Here is a 6,000-nt window from a genome sequence, read left to right as displayed (position 1 = left end):
TCTCACGCGCTCCAGACCACATCCCTTCCCTCCCCAGCTTCTCTGGAACCTGGAGCACAACGACCAAAATAAGGGAACAGGGAAGACAGTCAACGTGATGAGTAAGGCCATTCTACCTAAGGGTGGCAAGCGATAGGGCTGGAAAAGAGAAGAGGTGGGCCGGGGAACATCAGGAGAGTGGGTTGCGGTTTTCGCCGGGGTGGTCAGGAGAGGCCAGGCTGGGAAAGCAGCATTTCTGCAAACTTCTAGAGGAGGAGCATTCCAGGACACGGGGAGAGCTGGTGCAAAGGTCCTGAGGCAGCCATGCATCTGCCACAAGAGAGGAACAGAGAGGAGGCCATGCCACACAGATGAGTACAGGGAGGGAGGGAGGTGAGGTCAGGGACCGGGCACTGCGGTGACTGGGGCTGGTACTCTGCATTCGATGGTACTCTGCTAGCAGGGTTTGGGGCAGAGAAAGGAGGCACATTTTTTTTTATTACTGTGGTAAAATCCACATAACGTAAAATTTACCATCTTGAGGATGTTTAAGTGTACACTGTAATGGAATTAAATTCATTCACAACGTGGAGCCAGCACCTCCAGCACCCCACAACTCTATTCCTCTTCTGAAGGAAGAGACTCTGCACGGAGGGGGCGCAGCTCGACTCAGGCTTTAACAGGAGCACTGTGGCTGCCAGGGGGAGAATAGACATGAGCCTCCAGCATGGAAGCCTGGAAGCCAGACGGAGGGCAAGGGAGAGTAGGGCACCGACCAGAGGCAGGACCCCCGGGTTCCACCACGGCCATGCCTCCCTGACCATCTGGGGAACCCCGACAAAATCACCTCATTCTCCAATTTAATACCTTCAGCCAGCTGGCTCTTGGGCAGGTATTTACTGTATTGAACACCTACTATGTGCTCAGCACCTGCTGGGTGTGCAGAGCATAAGAATCGCAGGACAGACACAGACACGGCCCCTGACTTGAGGAGGTTGCCATCTGCCTGGGAAGTTGGACGCGGAGCCTAAATCAGCAAGAATAGATAACGTGATGGCTGATGGCCACCGTGAGTGGCGAAGGAGAAGCTGAGACAGCAGGAAGAGCCGACATTAGGTCACTCTGATAGGAGGCGGGTGTCTCGGAAGGCTTCCAGGAGGAGGTGACATTGGAGCCCAGCCCAGAAGGGCAAGCCGCCACTGCCCACGGCAGAAAAGAGAGGAAAGCATTCCCGGCAGGGGACAGCCTATGCAGAAGCCACCTGCCTCTATGAAAGCCTTCCTCCCCGTTCCCTCTTCCAGGTAAAGGGGTCCGGGGGGCCCGTGGGTCAAGTCCAAGTTCCTCTTCTGTGAAATGGGGGTCCTTTTAGTGCCCGTCTCCCCTAGATAGGAAGAGTAAATGAGCCAATGCTTGGCAAGTGCCAGATGCGGCGTCCGGCACACAGCGCGTGGACAGACCACAGGGGTCAACTTCCCTGCCCTCACCCACCCCACGGTGGTCTGGAGAACTGGGGCCCCCCTGGCTCGATGGAAGGTCTCAGGAAAGACCTTCCAAAACCCACCTCCAAATCTCTCCCCAGCTTGCTTCCTGCTGTGCCTGAAATTTCTCTATTAGAAGCTCATTCCTTTGAATTGTGCTTCCCCACTCTTCCAGAACCACCCATCCCATTCAGGTTAGCCGTGGGCAAGGTATTGCTCAGCCTTCCCAGCTCATGCCAAGCCTCCCTCTTTCAGAAACTCTTCCCCGATTGCCGCAGCCCATGGAGTCTCTCTCCTCGCTCTGCGCTGGCCTTTGGCCTTCAGAGTCCCAGCCTCAGAGCTGAAAGGGCCCCAAGAAATCGTCCAACCCAGCCCTCCCTGACACCCCATGCTTCGGATGAGGAGTGGGAGCCCATGCCGAGTCCTTGGAGGAGGAGCAGGGACGGGAGCCAGGCCGTCCGGATAGCCAGCCTGGTCACTGTCCAGGACGCCGCGCACCAGTGCAGATCAGATTTACCATTTGCTTTTTTAAAACGGATTCTAAAATATCTCACACGGTCCCAAAGGAAATGCGAAAGCGCCTCCCGCATCACAGGACTCCTCCGGGGTGGCTCTTCTGCTGGGCGACCCATGTACACCTGGAGCTCCTTCACCTGCCTGCCGAATGGAACTCCCAGGGCCAGGGAGGCCACGATTCCCTCGAACACCTCTCGGGCCGCTGGACCTCTGGGTCGCTTCCAGGTTTGTGCTATTGATCAGGACTTTAAAGATAAAAGCGAAGCTGTGAACTCCAGGCTCCGAAGCCTCACGTGAAGCACGCTCACCCTGAGGGCCAAACCAAACAGCTGTGGGCCGAGTCGGCCCCTGGGCAGGGCTCAGCGGGCCTTGGGTCCCAGACCAGGCACGGAGCCGCGTGCTGGCTGTGTGAGCCCGGTGGGCCAGCTGCCCTCTCTGAGTCCTGGTTTTACCATCTGTGAAATGGGAGTAATATTGCCTATTCGCTGCGGTGTCCACACATTCAGTATTTGCTGATGGGGAGTGGGGGCCAGACGTTGAGCCAGGACTCTGCGCCAGGAGCCAAGCGGGCCACATCGTCCACCTGATCCTGTGGAACCTCCACTGTGGCCCTCAGAGGGCTGTCACCACCCTGGGAAGAAAGAGCCAGGATCCGGCCCCAGCCAGCTCTTCCCCAGGTCCCACACGGGGCCATCCCAGCTCAGCCAAGAGGCCTGGGTCACATGACTCTGGTGGTCCCGCGTGGCTGAGACACAGCGGCCTGCGACAAGCTGGAAGGCAGACGGGGACCAAAGAGCGAGGAGTCCTGAATGCCACACCAAGGTGCCCGCCGCGTGGTGCTTGATGAACGATTTGGACATATGAATAAGCGAATGTGCCGTGTGGAGCCATCGAAGGCTCTTGAGCAGGGGAGGGCCTGCCTTTGACTGAACACAAACGTTCAGGGCTTTAGCCAGTGCTGGTCCCAGGGAGCAAAGTGCTCGGCGCAGCGCCCGATCCCTGGGCTTGTCCCTCTGGAACCTCTGTCCACCCTCCACCCCTGCTCTGGGGTCGGATGGCCTCAATCCAGCTTCTTTGCTGGCTTCTGGGGTTCGGCCGGCAGGAGACCCACATGTTGAGGACGGTGGTGTGCTGGTGAATGTTTGTGTTGTCATGCCAGCGTGGTCACAGGCCCCGGCCGTGATGGGAACGGTGCGGTCGTGTCAGTGTGGAGGTGTGCCTATGGTTCAAGTGGGGTGACGACAGCACTCGTGCCTCCTTGAAGGGTATTGTGTGAGTGGCACGAGGCACATCCCTGCCTGGCCCGGCGTCCGTGCCCGGAGAGTCTTCCCATAGTGACCATTGCCTGAGTCCCCATGTTGTGCCTCCGGCCTGGTGACAGGGCTCTGAAGACTGCCCTGGCATGGGGCGGGGGCCTGCTGGGAGCCATCGGGGACGAGGTGGTGGCTGGTGAGGATGGGGAAGTGGCAAGCTGGCTATCTTTAGCGCCTTCTCTCATAGCCATTTCCTCTGCCTGTTGCTGGGGCCAGGCTGCAGCCAGCGTGGAGGGCCACTTCTCCATAGTCATGTGAAGCCTGGTTGGCCTGGAGGCCGGCTGTGGGGCCAGGGCCCCCACCTGTCTGCCGCAGCCCTGCAGGCAGCATCCCCCACAGCACCCATCTGTCAAGGACCATGCTGGGAGCCTGCGAAGGGCAGGGGGCAAAGGGACTGGGTGCGCTGCAGGCGCTGCTGGGAAAAGCCGCCCCTCCCCTGGCGCACCTGCAGCCTCCAGGCACCTACTCCGGGAGGGCAGCGCGGTGTAGGGCTTGGCGCTCAGTTTCTGGCACCTGGATTTTTTTTTTTTTTAAGATTTCATTTATTTGTTCATGAGAGACACAGAGAGCGAGAGGCAGAGACACAGGCAGAGGGAGAAGCAGGCTCCGTGCAGGGAGCCCGACGTGGGACTCGATCCCAGGTCTCCAGGATCACGCCCTGGGCTGAAGGCGGCGTTAAATCGCTGAGCCACCCAGGCTGCCCTGGCACCTGGATTTGAATCCCTGCTTCAGCATCTGGAGAGTCCCGTGCAAGGGGCCACTACCCAACTTGTACATTTTCATTGTGAAGACAGGGGTGACAACAGGAGCACTGGCTCCTGGGGCTGTGATGAGCCCTCAGGGAGACAGCATACAAGACGCCTGGCAGGAGCGCCTGGGTGGCTCAGCAGTTGAGCATCTGCCTTAGGCTCAGGGCGTGATTCCGGGGTCCTGGGATCGAGTCCCGCATGGGCTTCCCACAGGGAGCCTGCTTCTCCCTCTGCTTGTGTCTCTGCCTCTCGCTCTGTGTCTCATGAATAAATAAACAAAATCCTAAAAAAAAAAAAAAAAAGATGCCTGGCCTAACATAGTCCAGCTCTGTGCCCTCGCAGGATTCTCTGCATCTCTCTCTGGACCCCCAGTTTCCCATCTGTAAAATGGGAATCATGGTTGTGAGGATTGAAGTAACCTGAGGGGGTGTCTACCACCAACAGGCCTCGGCAAGAGTAGGTGCTCAACAAATGGGCACTCCATGCCTTCTCTGAAGCCAAAATGCTTGACAGGCTCCTAGTGGCCTAGGGGCAGGACAAAGAGATGCCAGGCCTCAAGTCCCCCCACCCCCTCCACCACCCACCTCCAGTTATCCACTGTGTGCCCATGGACAGACTGCACATCCTCTCTGAGTCTCAGTTTCTCCTCTGCAAAATGGGGTAAGAAGAGGGGCCGCCGCAAGGGGGTCCTGGAGCCTGGGACGGCGCATCAAGTACTCAGGAGGTGCCTGGAGGAGGAAGGTACGCACAGCTCCTCCACCTGCCTGCCGGCCAGTGCCCTCTGCAGGCGGCCTCACCAGGCCAAGGGTGGCGGGCTCAGGCCTGGGCAGCGTGGCGGGCAGACCCCGGGGACTGGCGGACGAGACATGTTCTTAGTTCCGATGTATCAGTAGGCCCTGGAAGGTTCCAGAGAGGATGCTGCCTCCCCGACTTCCAAGCCCAGGGCTGTTATTTCCTGCCCCTCTGGAGTCTGAGGACAGCCCCAGCCCGGGCTTCTGAGCCTGCTGCTGAAAGAGCAGGGAAAGCTCCCTGGGCTCCTGGGAACAGGCCAGGAGCCTGGCCCCGGGGGAGGGGACGTGATGCTGGAGGGGTTGGCAGGCCCTGAGCACCTCTGCGGTGCGACACCGCATGGAGGGCGGGCTCGGAGCTTCAGACAAGTAGCTGCGTGCTGAGAGCCCATGGGAGGAGGGCGAGGCCCTGGGAGCGCAGGGCTGGGCTCCCTGGGCTGGGGTCGGGGCTTGGGGACAAGAGGCCGCAGGGCCTGGCAGTGCGGGAGCCAGGGAGGGGGGCAGAGTCCACTGGGGGTGGGCGTGGGAGGTGCAGCCAGCTACCCCCCCCCTCCAAGGCCATCCCCAGGTGAGCTCAGCCAAGCCACTGGCTCTGTCATGCCTTTTAAGGCAATGGTGGCTCCCGCCACCTCCTTGTTCCCACTTGCTCAGAAATTCCCAGCAGGTATTTTTTCTTTTTCTTTTCTTTTTTTTTTTTTCATGAGGATTGGAATGAGACTCCTTGTTCTGTCACCGCAGGATTCCAGGGAGGCCTGTCTGAGGGTTCTGGTGACAGGAAGCGCACAGCGACAGGCAGTCAGAGAAGCACCCTCAGTGACATGTGCAGGCACAGATCGCCGGAGGCAGAGATGGCTGCCCCACCCACCAGGGGCCCACAGCAATGCCTGGGGACCCCGAGACGCAGGGAACGTTTACTGAGCACCTACCATATCCCACGCCTGTGGGGTCCCGCCTTCACAGACCCACCTCCTTTGGGAGTTCAGATCGGAGCATGGAAGCCCCCTCCATCTCAGGGCCTTTATACCTGCTGTTCTGCTCTGGGGGGGCGGGGATCTCTCTGCAGGGGTCTCTCTGCAGCGCTTGCTGTGCAGCACTCGCTCACTCAGGCTGGATCCTTTATGCTCTCAGAGCAGCCTCCCCCATGCCCATCACTGTAGCCCATTGGCCTGTTTTAGTT

Source organism: Canis lupus, chromosome 11 (genome assembly GCF_048164855.1).
Source record: "Canis lupus baileyi chromosome 11, mCanLup2.hap1, whole genome shotgun sequence".
Classification (NCBI taxonomy): Eukaryota; Metazoa; Chordata; class Mammalia; order Carnivora; family Canidae; genus Canis; species Canis lupus.
The sequence above is the reverse complement of the archived record's forward strand: the minus strand, read 5'-3'. Positions refer to the sequence as shown.